General features: G+C 31.4%; 1 protein-coding gene across 5 annotated transcripts in view; it reads right to left on the reverse strand.

Moving 5' to 3' along the window:
• The window catches only part of LOC135124201 (calbindin-32), a 325,924-nt gene that overhangs the window by 232,046 nt on the left and 74,331 nt on the right, over positions 1-19,547 (reverse strand). For all 5 annotated transcript variants that reach the window (XM_064049102.1, XM_064049101.1, XM_064049103.1 and 2 more), the window contains exon 2: positions 17,142-17,174. The gene's annotated coding sequence lies outside the window, so the exon portion shown is untranslated. The remainder of the gene's footprint in view (positions 1-17,141; positions 17,175-19,547) is intronic.

A 19,547-nucleotide genomic window follows, 5' to 3' on the forward strand; every position in this document is an offset into this window, starting at 1 on the left:
ACGACGGAAGGAGAAGCTGTGGAGTGAAGACTAAGAAGAAACCAGTCATTCAAACACAGAAGAAATAGAAAATACATAAGAAAGAAAAAGGCAAATATCATGGACTAGAACTACCGACTACTGACTTACACAGGATAGTTACTACATAATTTGGAGTATATCAGGCTCATATAAAAGAAGCCGTAGCGAAAAAATGGCATTTCACGGACTTGTCGAAAAAAGTGAGGTTAGGTCGGACCGATACGTGTTGCCAACTGTCATTCAGAATCAAATTTTTTACAATAATCAACGCCAACTTGATGAGTTTTCAATCGAAAGTCCGATACTTTTTGGAAGCAAGCGTGGAAACTAAGAAAATGGAAAATAGAATCAATTTCGTTTAACGCCGCCTTAATTCTTATTCTGTATCAAACTTTATCGAATATTGTTTTGAATAAATGGCAGAGCTAACAAAGTGCGGAATTGTGTAAAGCTTGGATTTTCGAGGGATTTATTGATAATCCGTTATCTTTATGTGGCGTTGTTTGGACCCATCATAATCTATCTGTACTTTTAGACCCTTCATTATGTATTTTGTACGCTTTGCGAGATATAACTTGACTTTAAATTATTATATTATAGGAATATAAAAACACATTTTTTTTGGTGGTGACGTCACCAGTTTTCCGCAGGTGATGACTAGAGAGCGGATTTCTAGGTTTAATGCTTTTTGTGAAAAATGTAAGCACTTCAAAACATTTTTGTATCTGTAACTATGAAACAATTTGGAGTCATTTGACACATTTTTTTTATGCTTATTTGCTTTTTTTTTCAATTTTATGCATATTAAAACTTATATGCTTATTTAATGCTTTTTTCGACGAATATGAGTTTTAATGCATATTTTGTTCAAATGCCGGCCTTGTCGGGATGACAAATACTTGTTAGTTAGCCGTATCGTATCGTATGCATTTTACCTGGACTTGACCATTGAATTGTTGAATTGATTGGAAAAATACTCCATAGATTTTATGACTTTAAATCCTTACTTCCGTTGATAATGAATTAAAGCTTTTAACCAGATGTTCTTTTTCGGCATTTTGCGGCAAGACCGTTGAAAATTTTCTAGAAAAAAGGATTATTGTACCCAACTACCTACCTTAAAATTTTTCTAATGGAAACTTTTAAGTAAATGAACCGTTTATTTCACAACCATCAGTCTATCGCATCTGTCGTAGTACAGTGTTATACGTGGTTCTCCCTTGGTACATGTTGAGTTCTTTTTGGTAATATTACTAATATTTTAAAAGAATGCCGAAAGTAAAATCGACGCCGAATGAGTGGATAAGGGATTTTCCAGAATTAAAATTAGAAAACAACAAAATATTCTGCAGAGCTTGTGTGAAAACCGTAAGCCCACTATTTTTTTTTATCTATTTTCCTTTGTTAATCCTGTATATGTACGTTGTTTTAGAATCAAAGTGATAAAAAATATAACGTGACGCAACATGTCAGAACGACTCTTCATGTAGAAAGGAAGAAAATGTTTGAAGTTTCTAAAATTAAACAGCAGACCATACATGAATCTGTTGCATCTACTTCCACAAAAGATGAACAGTTTCAGTTTAATTTCGATTTATGGAAAATGATGATCCAGTCCAATATACCTTTAAAAAAATTGGAGAAAGGCCCTCTTCAAGAATTCCTTGAAAAACACTGCAATAAACATATTCCGGTTGAAAGTACTCTCCGAAAAAATTATGTAGGCCCAGTGTTTTAGCAAGTTTACAACGAAATTAAACATCGCATTGGAGATAATTAATTATGGTTCGCTGTCGATGAAACAACCGATAGTTGTGGAAGATACGTGGCAAGTTTAATTGTTGGAATCTTAAATGAAAATTTCCCTAGTCGAGGGTATGTAGTAAGTTTGAAAATGTTAGATAAAACAAATGGCAATACTATTACCAGATTTGTAAATGACAGTCTTACGTCACTATTTTTGCCAATAAAATTTTATTGATGATCTCGGATGCAGCTCGTTATATGTTGAAAGCAGGGAATAATCTAAAAATATTGTACCATAATTTAATTCACGCTACTTGCATTGCCCACGGTTTAAACAAAGTGGCTGAAGGAATACGTTTGCAGTTTCCTACTGTTAATAAATTAGTGGCAAATGGTAAAAAGATTTTTGTTAAAGCCCCACTAAGAGTGCAACATTTTAAGGAAAAATTTCCAAACATACCATTGCCCCCAGAACCGATAATAACGAGGTGGGGAACATGGCTATAGGCCACATTTTATTATGACAAATATATCAAAGAATTTGAGGAAGTAGTTACGGAGTTTAGCGAAGATTCTTCTCAATCGATTAAAGATTGCATAAATATTTTGGAAAACAAAGATTTGCGACAAGATCTAGCTTTTCTAAGAAGCAATTATCAATTCGTATGTGAGGTAATAGAAAAGTTAGAAAAACCCAACATGTTGTTGGTAGATGCCATAAACTTAGTGAAAGAATTTAAACAACAAGCAAACGCAGTAAGGGGTGATATTGGTACTAGAGTATCTCAAAAACTTGACGAAGTGTTAAATAAAAATATAAGTTTCGGTGTTCTTTCCAACGTTGCTCGCGTTTTACAAGGCCAGAAGGTGGAAAATTTGGAGTTAGATTCAACATTAGTTGCAAAATTCAAATTTGCGCCAACAACGAGTGTGGATGTTGAACGCACATTCTCCAATTTTAAACACATCATAAATGATCGGCGAAAAAATTTTACAGTGGACAACTTGGAACATATTACAATCATAAATTGTTTTAAAGAAAACTGAAATACGTGTGTAAAATATAAAGTCTAGGATTATTGTAATAATATTTTATCCAAAGTTATAAGAAGTGTTCTTTGATTTGTAATATGATTATGTTTTTAATGCTTTTTTGCTTAAAATAAAACTTTTTTATTGAAAATGTTGTGCTTATTTAAGCGCTTATTCTTAATTTTTTGTGCTTATAAATCCGCTCTCTACACATAACCCTAACTGAATTATTTTTAAGGTCGTTCTTAAAATAAAGTTACCAGGTTCAAGAATATTCGCTTTAAAATAAATTCTTTTGCCTGCTTTTAGTTCGCTTAATTAACATGTTTAACTCAACAACCACCGTTAGTTACCCTAGAGGCCAAGAAGCAATTAACCCTTCCCACCAAATATTTACCCAGATCCGTATTTCAACCTTTACCGCCTCCAGAACTTTGCGCAACCACTTTTCTCACATCGTGCACTTTTTCCTTCATAATTTGATTAACTGGGAGAACGTGCGGAATTACGGCGAGGCTCTCGGGGGAAAATTTATTATTTTCCGGAATTAGGTACATACAATAAATTCTTTGATGTAGTGCTCGAAGTGTGCAAGTTCATGCATTAGTTTATTTATTTTTTCTTGCCCGAACAGCTGAAGTTCGATGTTTTACATTTATGAGGAAGTCTTGAAAAAGTTGGAAATAATTATGCGGCACTAAATCGTAAACTATTAAAGAGAGAAATAAAGGAAAAATGGTTAGAATAAAAACTTAACTGTAGATTGGAATGAAGAAGAGGGCAGACTCAAGAAGGTATAAAATTTTTAGTAAAGAGCCAAAAGAAAAGGAAGAAAAGGAGGAAAAATGGAAGGAAACAAGGCAAAGGAAAAGGATGCAGATAGGGAAATCCGAAAAAGGAAACCTGGTACAAAATTAGGTGAAAAAGGGGTGAAGGTACTATTTTGGAATGTCCAAGGGTTGCGAAAAAAGAAAAAGGAGTTCTGGTCTTAATTTTTCGATTTTTCGACTTTTAGAATTTGTAATTTTCGTTTTTTCAACTTTAGATTTTTCAGTTTCTCGATTATTTTTCAGTTTTTCAGTGTCTCTGATTTTTTAGTTTTTCTTTTTTCAATGTGAAATTTTTCAATTTTTAGACTTTTCAACTTTCAGATTTTTTAATTTTTCGTTTTTTCAACTTTAAATTTTTCAGTTTCTCGATTATTTTTCAGTTTTTCAATGTTTTTGTTTTCTAGTTTTTCTTTTTTCAATATGGAAGTTTTCAAATTTTGGATTGTTCAATTTTTCTAATTCCAATTTTTCCGTTCTTAATTTTCCGAGTTTTCAAGTTTTAGATTTTTAAATTTTTCGTTTTTTCAACTTTGAATTTTTCAGTTTCCCGAGTATTTTTCGATTATTCAGTGCTTTGATTTTTTAGTTTTTCTTTTATCAATGTGAAAATTTTCAATTTTTGGATTGTTCAATTTTTCGGTTTCCAGTTTTTCGGTTTTCAATTTTTCGAGCTTTCAACTTTTAAATTTTTTAATTTTTCGTTTTTTCAACTTTGGATTTTTCAGTTTTTCCATTATTTTCGCTTTTCAAGGTCTCTGATTTTCTATTTTTTTTTTCATATGAATTTCTTCAATTTTTTTATTGTTCAATTTTTCCATTTCCAGTTCTTCGGTTTTCAATTTTTAGACTTTTCAACTTTCAGATTTTTTAAATTTTCGTTATTTCAACTTTAGATTTTTCAGTTTCTCGATTATTTTTCGGTTTTTCAATGTTTTTGTTTTCTAGTTTTTTTTTTTCAATGTGGAAGTTTTCAAATTTTGGATTGTTCAATTTTTCGAATTCCAATTTTTCCGTTCTCAATTTTCCGAGTTTTCAAGTTTTAGATTTTTAAATTTTTCGTTTTTTCAACTTTGGATTTTTAGTTTCTCGAGTATTTTTCGATTTTTCAATGTTTTGATTTTCTAGTTTTTCTTTTATCAATGTGAAAATTTTCAATTTTCGGATTGTTCAATTTTTCGGTTTTCAGTTTTTCGGTTTTCAATTTTGCGAGTTTTCAACTTTTAAATTTTTAAATGTTTCGTTTTTTCAACTTTGGATTTTTCAGTTTTTCCATTATTTTCGCTTTTCAAGGTCCGTGATTTTCTAGTTTTGTTTTTTTTTTCATATGAATTTCTTCAATTTTTTGATTGTTCAATTTTTCCATTTCCATTTCTTCGGTTTTCAATTTTTAGACTTTTCAACTTTCAGATTTTTTAATTTTTCGTTATTTCAACTTTAGATTTTTCAGTTTCTCGATTATTTTTCGTTTTTTCAGCGTTTTGATTTTCTAGTTTTTTTTTTTATCAATGTGAAAATTTTCAATTTTTGGATTGTTCAACTTTTTGGTTTACAGTTTTTCGGTTTTCAACTTTGCGAATTTTCAACTTTTAAATTTTTAAATTTTTCGTTTTTTCAACTTTGGATTTTTCAGTTTCTCGATTATTTTTCGGTTTTTCAATGTTTTTGTTTTCTAGTTTTTCTTTTTTCAATGTTTTCAAATTTTGGATTGTTCAATTTTTCGAATTCCAATTTTTCGGTTCTCCATTTTCCGAGTTTTCGACTTTTAGATTTTTAAATTTTTCGTTTTTTCAACTTTGGATTTTTCAGTTTCTAGAGTATTTTTCGATTTTTCAGTGTTTTGATTTTCTAGTTTTTCTTTTATCAATGTGAAAATTTTCAATTTTTGGTTTGTTCAATTTTTCGGTTTCCAGCTTTTCGGTATTCAATGTTTCGAGTTTTCAACATCTAAATTTTTAAATTGTTCGTTTGTTCAACTTTAGATTTTTCAGTTTTTCCATCACTCTTCGTTTTTCAAAGTCTCTGATTTTCTAGTTTTGTTTTTTCCCCTATATGAATTTCTTCAATTTTTTTATTGTTCAATTTTTCCATTTCCAGTTTTTTGGTTTTCAATTTTTAGACTTTTCCACTTTCAGATTTTTTAATTTTTCGTTTTTCAACTTTGGATTTTTCAGTTTCTCGATTAATTTTCGGTTTTTCAGTGTTTTGATTTTCTAGTTGTTCTTTTTTCAATGTGGAAGTTTTCAAATTTTGGATTGTTCAATTATTCGAATTCCAATTTTTCGGTTCTCAAATTTCCGTGTTTTCAACTTTTAGATTTTTAAATTTTTCGTTTTTTTCAACTTTAGATTTTTCAGTTTCTCAATTATTTTTCGATTTTTCAGTGTTTTGATTTTCTAGTTTTTCTTTTATCAAAGTGAAAATTTTCAATTTTTGGATTGTTCAATGTTTCGGCTTTCAATTTGCACACTCTTCAACTTTCAGAATTTTTAACTTTTCGTTTTTTCAACTTTAGATTTTTTAGTTTCTCGATTATTTTTCAGTCTTTCAGTGTCTCTGATTTTTTAGTTTTTCTTTTTTCAATGTGAAATTTTTCAATTTTTAGATTTTTCAATTTCTCGATTATCTTTCGATTTTTCAGTGTTTTGATTTTCTAGTTTTTCTTTTTTGAATGTGAAATTTTTCAAATTTTGTATTGTTCAAATTTTTCGATTTCAAGTTTATCGGTTTTCAATTTTTCGATTTTTCAACATTTTGATTTTTAAAATTTTCATTTCTTCAACTTTGGATTTTTCAGTTTCTCGATTATTTTTAGGTTTGTCGGTGTCTCTAATTTTTTAGTTTTCATTTGGAAATTGTTCAATTTTTCGATTTCCAGTTTTCAATTTTTCAAATTCTCAATTTTTCAATTTTTCGTTTCCTCTGTTTTCAATTTACAAATTTTCTCGTTTTCATTTTAAATAAGTATGTATCTAATAATAATCAAAATTTAAAAAAAATTTCACTTTTTCAATTTTTCGATTTTTTAATTTTTTCAATTAATTGATTTTTAATTTTTCGATTTCTCTATATTTAATTTATCAATTTTTCCATTTTTCGATTTCACTTTTTTTTTTGGTTTTCCAGTTTTTTTATTCGAATCGTATTTTCTTCTTTCCAATTTTTCCATTGCTTAATTTTTTCGGCTTTCAGTTTCTCGATTTTTCAGTTTTTTGCAAAATTGTAAAATTAAAAAATCAATAATGAAAAAACGCAAAAATATAAAATGAAAGCTTTGAAAAATCTAAAAATTGGAAATCAAGACATTGAAAAATAAAGCAACGAAAAACTGAAAAATCGACAGATTAAACATTGGGAAACTTAAAAATTGAAAAACTGCACAATGAAAAAAAGGAAATATTGGAAAAGCGAAATAGAACTCAGAAAATTGAACAATTGGGAATTCCAAAAATTGCAAAACTAAAAAATTTTGAAGTTTGAAAAAAATTGGAATTGAAATATCAGAGATTGAAAATTTGAAGAACTGAATAAACTACAAATTGTAAAATTGAAAGAAACATGGAAAAAATAGAGGAAATGGAAAAACAAAAAATTGTGACAAAAAATCGAGAAAATGAAAATTAAAAAATTAATTAATAGAAAAATTGGAAAGAAGGAAAACGATTCGAATCAAAATCGTTTTTCCTTCTTCCCGATTTTTCGTTTCTTCAGATCCTCGATCAGCAATTTTTCGAATTTCCACTTTTTTGATTTTCCAATTTCTCTTTTGTTCAGTGTTTTGGGTTTTCCATTTATTTCCGATTTTTTCATTTTTAATTTTTCCATGTCTCATTTCTTCCAATTTTTGGATTAAAAGATAGGAAAAATAGGAAAATTATGAAATTGAAAAATCAAAAATGAAAAAATGAAAAAAACGAAAAAGTATAAAATGAAAACTTTGAAAAATCTAAAAATTGGAAATCAGAAACTTCTGGAAATGACACACTGAAAATCGAAATATTAAAAATTGAGAAACTTAAAAATCGAAAAACTGCAAAATCAAAAAAAAAGGAAATATTTAAAACGAAAATAGAAATTGGAAAATCGGACAATTGATAATTCCAAAACTTGCAAAATTGAAAAATTTTAAAGTTGGAAAAAATTGGAATCGAAAAATCAGAGATTGAAAATTTGAAGAGTTCAATAAACTACAAATTGTAAAATCGAAAGAAACATTGAAAAAAAAAGGAAATAGAAAAACGAAAAATGGTGGCATAACACAAAGAAAATCAAAATTAAAAATTAGGAACTTGAAAAATTGACAAAACGAAAAACTGAAAAATCAAAAATCAAAAATTTGGAAACTGAAAACCGAAAAATGAAAAATTGTAATATCGAAAAATTGCAAGTCGAAAAACTAAAGAGACAAAATTTTGAAAAATTTGGAAATCGAGAAATTGAAAAATTGAAACAATTAAAGTTGAAAAAACGAAAAACTATGAAGCCGAAACATTGAAAAGTGGAAAAATTGAAAAATTAAAGAAAACGGAAAAAAACAAAATTGTAAGAAATTGTAAAATCAAAGAAAAAAAAATGTTTTGAGAGGGAATAGACGGATAAATTTTGATTAACGATTTACTATGACTACGATAAACTTAAAATGTTTGTAAATTCCTGAACATTCGATTTTGCAGTTTCAAAGTTAAATTGCAAAAATGCTGTTATACAATTTTGATCATTTTTCTAAAAATCTTAATCTATAAAATAAAAACAAATTTACAATTGGAAATTCCAGAGATGAAGATGATACTTAGCCAACCTACAGAAAAGGAAGACCTACTTCTTTGTACTCTAGGGGTCATGAAAGGTCGAGAAAACACAAGGGTAGGTAGTCAATCGAGAAGTAACATACACGAAAACTGTGTTCTTAGTGGAGACGTGGCCCCTTTCCCTCTGACCACAACTAAAAACTGAGAAAATGAAAAATTGGAATACCGAGAAATTGAAAAAAATAAGGTTGAAAAAGCGAAAAATTCAAAAATTGGAGATCAAGAACCTGAGACATTGAAGAAACAAACAATCGAAAAAGTGAAATATTGAAAATTAAGGAAATCGTAAAATCAGGTAATAATAAAAAATGCAAAAATTGGAAAATTGAAAAATTCAACAATTGGATCATGAGAAATTGAAAAATCAAAGATGAAAAAAGTATAGAAAAATTAAAAAATTGGGAAATCGAGGAATTGAAAAGTTATACATCGAAAATTTGGGAACTGATTAAACAAAAAATTATAAAATCGAGAGAAAGATTGATAAAAATAAAGGAAATGAGAAAACGAAAAATTGTGATATAACATGGAGAAACCGAAATTAAAAAATCGGGAAAATGAAAAACCAAAAACAAGAACTTGAAAAATTGAGGAAACGAAAAATTGAAAAATGGAAAAATTTAAACTGAGAAACTGAAAAATAGAAAAATTTTAATGCCCAGAAATTTCAAAATGGAAGAACTGCAAATCAAAAAATTGAAAAATTTGGAAGTCGGGAAATTGAAAAAAATAAGGTTGAAAAAACGAGATTTGGGGATGGATGGAAAATGAAGAGAAGTTTAGTGAGACATTCAAACGTATCAATTTTTCGCGGTTATAAATTTTAATACATAGTCTGGATTGGCGATTCACAGATCCTTTCACAACCTCAACCGTTTTTTTGTCGTCCCACATTTTCTCATCTTGTCGTCGTTATTAATATAAAATATTGACATGATATAAAAATAATGATGCATTTCGTAACCGCTGCTGGTGCGGAACAAAACACATAATAATAAAAAAGTGCATAATTTACGGTCGCTACATGGGCTTTCATGTGTGGTTTTAATGAATGAAAACAATACATAATTCTGATGATTCAAGAACGTCTTAGAAGGTCAGCAGGTACACGTTGTGGGTCAATAATCGCGGTTTACCAAATACGGCGGTATTTGCACAAAATTTGGTTTTGGTGTTTTTAGTGTGTGTAATATTTACATCACACGTGGAAGCTGTTTATGGTTTACGAGTTTTAATATTAATAAAGGAAACATAAACACAGTGGCGGCTCGTCAGGGGGGGCCAGTTAGGCCAGGCCGAGTCTGTCACCGAACTTGTCAATTTGCGATATTCATTTTTATTTTAAACGCAAGAATATAATTTAAAGCTATTTTGAAATCACCTGATTTTACTGTTGTTATTATTTTTTTAATTACAAAAAGCGTTATCTAATTTATTCACTTTCGTTCGGAAGTACAAATCGTGCCGGGAAGTTTGAATATTTTTACTGCGAGGAGCAGCAGCTGAGGCCGGCCGACTACAAGAATAAACGTCGAATAATGTCATATCTGCTATCGCTCTCTGTTTAGCGGAATTAAAGAGAAATAGCTATAAAGACTGATACGTGTCTGATACCCTCTGATTAACGCGCCTGCAGCAGTGATTGGTCAAATGTCTGCTAAAATCGGCCGGCCTTTTGGCAGTACATCAAGTTGTTATAGCGCTATCACCTTCTGTTTGTATAAGTTAGAATGCAATAGCGACGAAACCGTACAATATTCCGTTTCATCACTCCACTTCTGCCGTGCACTTTTCCATGCGGTTCCCCACTACCAGCACCGGCCGGCCGCTGTCTGTATATTGTGAATTTCTGCAGTCTTCACGTGGATGAAATTGGTTTAGGTTTGTTTCTAATTTCAGTAACAATGACAACAATTAGTAAGAGAATTAGTAACTGATTTAAATTTTGATGCTGTTACACATCTATTAAATAATGACTTTCGACTTTTAACATACGATGATCAATTCCTGGGATATAAAAGAAATGACCCGTTCGGAGCCGCGCATGCAACATTTAATCGAAGCACGGAGCAATAATAACGTCAGCTCCGGTGCAATAGCATATTAATAATTAATAATTAATACAGCATGGTATGAAAATTATAAATGGCTGACGGGGAGCAAGTCAAAAAACAAACTATTTTGTTGATATTGTTTAATTTTTTAATATGATGTTGACAATAAATTCAAAAAAACTTCAGAAAAAGAGTTTTGCCTCTGGTCGTCTGGTATGATTGACATATTGAGTTACCGTGCTCTTTTGCCATCTTCCTAATTTCTCAACCCTGCTCCTGATGATGCTACTTACGAAAATGTAGAAGCCTCCGAAATTATTTCTGTCTTTAATTTTAATCATATACCTACCATCCACATCAGCATATGTTGAACGCAGTTTTTCAGCTTTAAAGCGAATTACAAATTTTACTAGAAACTCCATTAGTCAAAATCGATTATCCAAATTATTCGTTTTAGCAATAGAAAAAGAAGTGCTTACAAACTTAACGGAAGATCAAAAGTTCTATAATCAAGTAATTGACCACTTTGCCAATACAAAACAAAGACGCATTGAATTGGTTTATAAAAATTTCTAATTTACTTTTTCGATTTTGTTTTTTACTAATAAATAGTTGTTGACGTTTCATGTTATATTTTTTGTTAGAATGTGTTACTTTATAACTTGAATGTTATTTTCATTTTTATTTGAGTTTATTGTCGTTATTTTATTATTATAGATGGCTTATATTGTATAAGTATATGCTTTACTTTATACCTATTTGAAGAATATTTTTTATTTTGTTTTACCAAGTTGTTAGGACCATATGAATTAACACCATACAGGTAGCAAATTATAGATAATGACTAACTTGAGGTCCCTGGTTCTTGTATTCTATGTCTTAAAACTTTGGGTTACTCACTGCTGGCCGACCCAACCAAAATAGTCACGAGCCGCCACTGGGAATATCGCAACGTCTTGTTTAGGTTTGAGTAGGTGTAAATTGCAAAAAAGATCGAGTTGCGAACCGATTTAATTAAAGCGATTCTGGTTTTTTCATATTGTTGTCGTTATTTCGTTCCTCTTATTACTCATTTAGTATTTTTATTTGTAGATGTGTTTATTTTTATTTTAACATATAAATAGAAAGTGCGGAATCAGAATATACAATATTTTATTTTATTTTTATTTTATTTTATTTTTTTCCAACGGGGTTACACCCAATTACAGGAAAAACTAAAAATTAAAATTAAAAATTAACAATAACAAGAAAGTAAAACTAAAAAGAAAAGAAAATTCTACCCATATAATGATTGCTTAACACAACTAACAATTTTGTTAATAGAGTCGAAATTTATATCGCATAAGTGTGAAATTTGATTGAAATAACTACACATAATACTAACTGGAGATCTTCTTAAAACGTTAGTTCTGTCAGCAGTACAATAAAATACATGATTATGGCGTGCACTAATTCTTGGTACAAGAAAATTTAAAAAATGAAACAATTCAGGGCAGTCTACTTGATTTCTAACTAAAAAAACCAAAAATTTAATGGCGATAATAATTCGTCTTTTATGTAATGATAAAAAATTAAATCTTAATAATAATAACGTGTGGTCATATCCTCGACAAGGATAGACCCCATCCAAAAGAAAAGACATAAATTTTAAGAACAAGCGTTGAACCGATTCTATATGATCAATATGGTTTTGATAAATTGGAAACCAAATTAAGGCACCATATTCAATTCTCGATCTGACTAGTGCGAAAAATAGAGCCTGTAACGTGTCGACACGCTTAAAGTCACGACAATTTCTGTAAATAAATCCATACGTCCGAAAGCATTTGGAAACCATATCATTTATATGATCGACAAAACTAAGCTTACAATCAAAGAGGATACCAAGATCTTTAATAGACTCATATCGCTTAATTAAAGTACCATCTATATTGTAAGAAAAGAGTATATCATCATGTTTTCTTGAGTAAGTTACGATGGAGCATTTATCAAGATTTAAGTAAAGTCGATTAACTGAGCACCAATTAACAACAGCTGTTAAATTGTTTAAAATAATATCCAGTAAATCGTAAGGCGGACTTTTAAACCGTTTTGGATTTATGTCCCTATAATAGAATGGAAATGGAAAACTTCAGCTTTTCCAACACGTCAAACTATCTCGCTTTAATGTGCTCTCGCAGTTCTAAAAATTGGTTATTTAACTTTGAGAATTTTTTTTTTTTGGTAATGTGTAATTGATGATTCTTATGAGCTAAAATTAATATATGTGGGGATACTTAAAACACAAGTAAAGAAGCATCGTATGCATATGTTTCTAGTGAGTTGTCCCATATAAATTTTTAAAGATTAAGCCCCTCCCGCACTCGCCCCGATCTCAATTGTGGTGATTTTTTTATATATTGTCAGACCGATAGGCGGAGCGTTATTGCAAAATCAATATTTCCCTACAAAAATTATTATTTCAAACATGATTTAAGTTTCTCGTTGTGAAAAAAAGACTACGTACATTAAGAAAAAAAAGGTAAACTATGAACCCCACCTACCCGCCCTGTCTCAGTTGTGATGATTTTTTTTATTCGCCGTTTGCAAAGCCCTTATTTTTCTAAGAGAAATTACCTTGTTAAACAGGTCCTTAAGTAATCGTCTTGTTCAAAGAAAAAGATGAATATATGATCGTTTTCCGGGTTAATTGAGTTTTTTGGCTCAACCTTAAGATTTATTTCTTATTTCAGAAGAATAAAATTAGAGAACGGGTGGGTGGGCGGGGCTAAGTTATCTTTTGCCTACAGTCTTTTACAAGAAAGCAATAGCCCCGCCCACCCGCCCCCTCTTCGTTCCGGTGACTACTCTTAATATTGTTCAGTCATTCACCAAAATTAGTTTTATCTCAACAAATACTAACCCCTCCCACCCGCCTTCTGTTTTCTTAGAGGGTATGTCATTTGCCTAAATTCGTCTTATCTCAGCAAGTACTAGCCCGCCCACCCACCCTCTGTTTTCTTAGAAAGTATGTCATTTGCAACAATCAGTCTTATCTTAGCAAGGACTAGCCCCGCCCACCTATCTTGTTCTTATTTTAACGATCTTATTTCTGTTCAGTATAAGATCCACTTTTCATTCACACTAGATAAAATGAATCACTGAAATAGGGACAGGGTGGGTGGGCGGGGTTAATTATTAAGTGTTCGTTTGTAGAGTGAGAATGGGAACTAATAAAACATAGGCTTTTAAAAATAAAAAAAAAGCGCTAATCGTAATTTTTTCAGTATACTATATGCTATAATATTTATTTCTTATTTCAGCACAATAAAACTAGAGAACGGGTGGGTGGGCGGGGTTAAACTTTTTCTACAGTGTTTTACAAGAAAGCAGTAGCCCCTCCCACCCGCGCCCATTTCATTCCAGTGACTACTCTTAATATTGTGTAGTCATTCACCAAAATTAGTTTTATCTCAACAAATATTAGCCCCTCCCACCCGCCTTCTGTTTTCTTAGAGGGTATGTCATTTGCCTAAATTCGTCTTATCTCAGCAAGTACTACCCCGCCCATCCACCCTCTGTTTTCTTAGAAGGTATGTCATTTGCAACAATCAGTCTTATCTTAGGAAGGACTAGCCCCGCCCACCTATCTTGTTCTTATTTTAACGATCTTATTTCTGTTCAGTATAAGATCCACTTTTGATTCAGACTAGATAAAATGAATCACCGAAATAGAGGCAGAATGAGTGGGCGGGGTTAATTATTATGTGTTCTTTTGTAGAGTGGGAATGGGAAGATTATTTATTTCTTATTTCAGAAGAATAAAATTAGAGAACGGGTGGGCGGGCGGGGTTTATCTTTTTCTACAGTCTTTTATAAAACAGCAATAGCCCTTATTCCTAATGTCTTAACCCTGCTCCTGAAGATCCCACGTACGAAAGTGTGTAAAACGCTGAGCCCAAAAACTCAGTTAACACGGGCCCAACCCGGAAAACGTATTGACTACGACCGTGGAAGTCTCCGAAACTAAAATTATGAGTGTTAGGTAAAAAAGAAATCCTTAACATTAAGCCCCGCCTATACCCGCCGGTCTCAATTGTGATACATTTTTCATTCGTTGTCAGACCCAGGGGCGGAGCGTAATTTCAAAATCCATTTCCCTCAAAAATTGACCATTTTAAACATGTTTTAAGTATCTTGTTGTCAAAATCCATATTATTCTACAAAAAATTACCATCTAAAATGTTTTCTTGTTGTGTAAAGAAGACTGCGTATATTAAAAAAAAAAGATTAAGTATGCGCCCCGCCCACCCACCCTGTCTCATTTGTGATGATTTTTTTTATTCATCGTGAGCCGTGGAACGGATTTTATTTACAAAATACTTGTTTTTCTTGTGAAGCATGTTCTTAAATAATCATGATGTTCAAAGCAAACAATGTGCATTAAGTAAAAATGAAAGCCAAAGATTAAGCCCCTCCTATACCCGCCCGCATCTCAATTGTGATAAATTTTTCATTCGTTGTCAGACCGAGGGGAGGAGCAAAATCCATATCTCTCTTCAAAAATTGACCATTTTCAACATGTTTTAGGTTTCTTGTTGTGTAAAGAAGACTGCGTATATTTAGAAAAAAAAGGTAGAATTTGAGCCCCGCCCACCCACCCTGTCTCAATTGTGATAATGTTATTTAGTCGTCGTTAGCCAAAGGAAGAATTTTATTTGCAAAATCCATATTTTTCTACGAGAAATTATCTTAAACAAGTTCTTAAATAATAGTGTTGTTCTAAGAAAACTATATGTATTATGTAAAAAACAAAGCAAAAGGGTAAATCCCGCCTATATTCGTCAAAACCTCAATATTGACGAATTTTTCATTCGTTGTCAGACCTAGGGGCGGAGCGTAGTTACAAAATCCATATTTTCCTACAGAAATTAACATTGTAAAAATATTGAGCCCCGCCCACCCGCCCTATTTCAATTGTAACGATTTATTTTATTCGTCGTGAGCCGGGGGTCGAATCTTATTTACAAAATTCTTATTTCTCTAGGAGAAATTGCCTTGTATTCTTAAGTAATCATGTTGTTCAAAGAAAACTATGTGCAGTGATGAAAAAAGAAAGCCAGAGATTAAGCCCCTCCTATTCCCGCCCGGATCTCAATTGCAATGAATTTTTCATTCGTTGTCAGACCTAGAGGAGGAGCTTTTTGCAAAATCCATATCTCTCTACAAAATTGACCATTTTCAACATGTTTTAGGTTTCTTGTTGTGAAAAGAAGACTGCGTATATTTAGAAAAAAAAACGGTAGAATTAGATTAACACTGTAAAGATGTTAAGCCCCACCCACCCGCCCTATTTCAGTTGTAACGATTTATTTTATTCGTCGTGAGCCGGGGGACGAATCTTATTTGCAAAATTCTTATTTCTCTAAGAGAAATTGCCTTGTGGAACATGTTCTTAAGTCATAATATTGTTCAAAGAAAACTATGTGCAGTGGGGAAAAAAGACAGCTGAAGATTAAGCCCCTCCTATACCCGCCCGGATCTCAATTGTAATGAATTTTTCATTCGTTGTCAGACCGAGGGGAGGAGCTTATTTGCAAAATCCATATCTCTCTAGAAAAATTGACCATTTTCAACATGTTTTAGGTTTCTTGTTGTGAAAAGAGGACTGCGTATATTAAGTAAAAAAAAGGTAAAATTTGAGAGGCGTTAAACAATGTTTTACCAAAATTTTGACCTGACCTGACTTGACCTGACCTTACCTGACCTGACTGGACCTAACTTGACACGATCTGACCTGACCTGAGCTAGGTGGCAAAAATAGAAAAAAAAGTACCGTTATTTTAATAGTTAACAGTAGAATATATTCTGATCTAGCAAACGTTGAGCAAAATTAAAATCGACGAAACTGTTGTAGGTCTCTTTTAAATAAAAATCCAAAAAAAATTCGAAATTGTAGATAATATCTCGATAATTAACAACTCCAGACTTGTAGCGAGTTTTCAGTACGACACAAGTTTTCTTTAAAAAATGTTTTCAGTGTGTAGTTACATTAACTGCTGTTGTATTATCCAAAGTCACGTGTTTACTGATAACTCTGAATATAAATACAATATAGCCTGGCTATTTTCCGTCATTCCGAACCAATAACTGAAAATGTATTTTCTTCGCTGCTTAATGCTCGCCATACTCATAGCTCATTCCCTGGTAAGTGATTTGAAATTCACACTTTTCCGACAATTTTAATTTCATTTAAGGCACTAAATGTCGACCAAAAACTATACATCGAAGACGCCCTGAAAGAGTGTATTCAAGCGGGGACGTCACAAAAAATTAACGGTCCCGGAATTGATATTTCAAGAGTGGGAAATATCAACGACTTAAAAAATTTTATTTTCTGTGTGTTCGAGAAACAACAGTTGATAAATACAGATGGATGTCCGAATCGAGAAAGCTTAAGGAGATTTATTGAAATAGCCGCATCTGGTGAGGAAATAAACAGAATTGTTAAGGAATGCATCAAGCAAAAGTCAAATAATACAGCAACTGAATGAGTACTCTTCAAGTGTTTGTACCTGAAATTCAGTACCTTGATTTGTTTTATGTTTGTGCAATAAATGGGTTTCAAGGATTTTGTTTTCTCATTTAATTTGTTTTATATGTTACTTACTTACCTCACTAGGGGCGTAAAACCACCACGTATGCAACTGCAAATAAAGAACGAAACAGTTAGTAACAGATCATAGAAGACATTACGATTATCGTAAACATAGTAAACTCTTTATTCCCGCCCAAATTTTGATGACGTCGCTTTAAAAATTTGCTTAGTAATTCCATTCGAAGAGTGTACAACCATTATCTGCACGTGAATTCGATTAGCTTTTCCTGATAACTACTACATACTAGCGCTTTTATTTTAAAATACAATGATAAAATTGTGGACGCTTAATTACCAAGGTAATTATGTCCACACATTCCATAAGTCAACACGAAACCCCTTTTATGTTTTATCTTTCCTTAACCATTAACATTTTTTAAATAATAATTTAGACGCTAAAACGACAAATAAATAAAACCCTCAGTAAATTTTATTCGGATGTAATAAAGGTAGATTTGCGAAATTGAATTTCGGTCTTTTTCAAATTCCGGCACCCACTCTTTTCCAATAATTTAATTAGGTAGTGACAACAGACACGTACGAACCGTAATTACGCAATTGTCAAGAGGCCTGCGAGGTGTCCTTTACAAGGCCCGCGGCAGGACGAATTTCAGCTATAAATTATTTTAGACGTCGAGTGTGAGTTTCAGACATGAGACAAGTAATAAAGTTGATCCTTTAATATCCTTCCGTGCGCCGAACGATCCCTGCTCACCGCAGGAATTCCAGATTAAAAGGGCAATTTCCTGAATTTTTCACTCTTAAGTAATTCACGTAGGTATCCCGTACAGCGGAAAATCTAGTAGCTCTAGGGAAAATAATAATGTTAGAAAATATATTTCTCTGTTCCTTGTTCAGTTATGTGTTAGTCCAAGTTCGTCTGGCTGGAAAAACCTGAGTTTCTTTGGAAGTTGTAACAAAAACGCGGAATTTGAGGTTTTTAAGAAAATTGGATTGGGTAATGAAAATGGTGAGTCGATTGAAGGACTGCGAGCTGGGGTAGAGCAACAGCTAATAGTAATCAGGAAACTGGCAAAATTATTCAGTGTGTGGTGAAAGCGAAATCCTGAAGAAGCGTCTTCGGTGTAATGAATGTTTGCATACAAATAACTGTTTTTTTTTCATGTGAAATTTTTTGTACTCGATTCATGCTAGCTTTTTAATTTTAGAAATTAGGCATATGGTTGATCAAAAATTAATAAACTGATTGGCTTCTTATTATTCCTAATTGTACTTAAAGAAACACAAACATTAACAATGTCAAGAAAGCAGTAATCGAGAAAATTGTATAAGCATTAAAATCTATTGATTAGCAAACTATTTGTTCAATTTACATTTATCATCTGTAATTTTACGTTAATCAGTACTAGTATTATTACTATAAAACATGGAAATATGTAATTATCGTTAGTCCGATGCTCAGATGTTAGTTTTATTTTTTTACAACGTGTCATACTTTTTAAATTAGAAGTTATTTTAGAATTTCTACGAAAATTCCAACGATTTTTCTAGAATAGATAAAAAACCGAATTTTTCAAAAATCTTGGTCCGGCGTCATTAATGCTTCATTTTTTGAAATCAATCCGCCGACATTAATATCCCAGAATTTTTTGAGGATTTTTGGGTGAGTTTTCGAAAATGTCAATTTTTCAACACATTTTTTTTTTTCTAGTACCTTTTGCAAATACCTAAAGACATTTTGTTTGTAGATTTCGACTTGCAGAAGTTATTTTCGTCTTCATTTTTTTCGAAAATTCGAACAATAAAATCAAAATTGACAATTTTTGAAATAGTAATAAAATTTCGAATTTTTCGAAAATCTTGGGCCAGAACTATCAAAAGTTATGTTTTTCGATAAATCGTCGAATGTATTTCCCAGATTTTTTTGACAATTTTTAGTCCACTTTTCAAAAATCATGAATTTTTTGACTGTTTTTCGAACACCTTTCGAAAATTATTGAAAGATATTTTCTTGTAGATTCGACTTGTTGAAGCTATTTTCTGTTTCATTTACTACGAAAATTCCGTTTTTCCAAAACAGATAAAATGAAAAATGACAATTTTTGAGATATTTAAAAAAATCATTTTTGGATCTAATTTTTTGAAACTCTTGGTCCGGGAGTATCAACATGTTGTGTTTTTTGATACAACAGTCCAAATATACTTCCTAGAATTTTTTAACAATTTTGGACAACAAAATCTAAAGAGATTTTCTTGTAGATTTCAACTTATAAAAGGTATTATCGATTTTACTTTGAAGAAAATTTTTCAGTTTTTTTAGCCAGCTTTTCAAAAATCTGAAATTTTCAACATGAATTTTTTTACCCTTTTTCGACATCCTTCGAAAATTATCTAAAGACATATTCCTGTAGACTCCGATTTGCTAAAGTTATTTCCGACTTCATTTTTTTCGAAAGTTCGA

This window comes from Zophobas morio, unplaced genomic scaffold (assembly GCF_036711695.1).
Source record: "Zophobas morio isolate AGI-343-1 ecotype UQ-CSIRO unplaced genomic scaffold, CSIRO_AGI_Zmor_V1 ptg000007l, whole genome shotgun sequence".
NCBI classification, from domain to species: Eukaryota; Metazoa; Arthropoda; class Insecta; order Coleoptera; family Tenebrionidae; genus Zophobas; species Zophobas morio.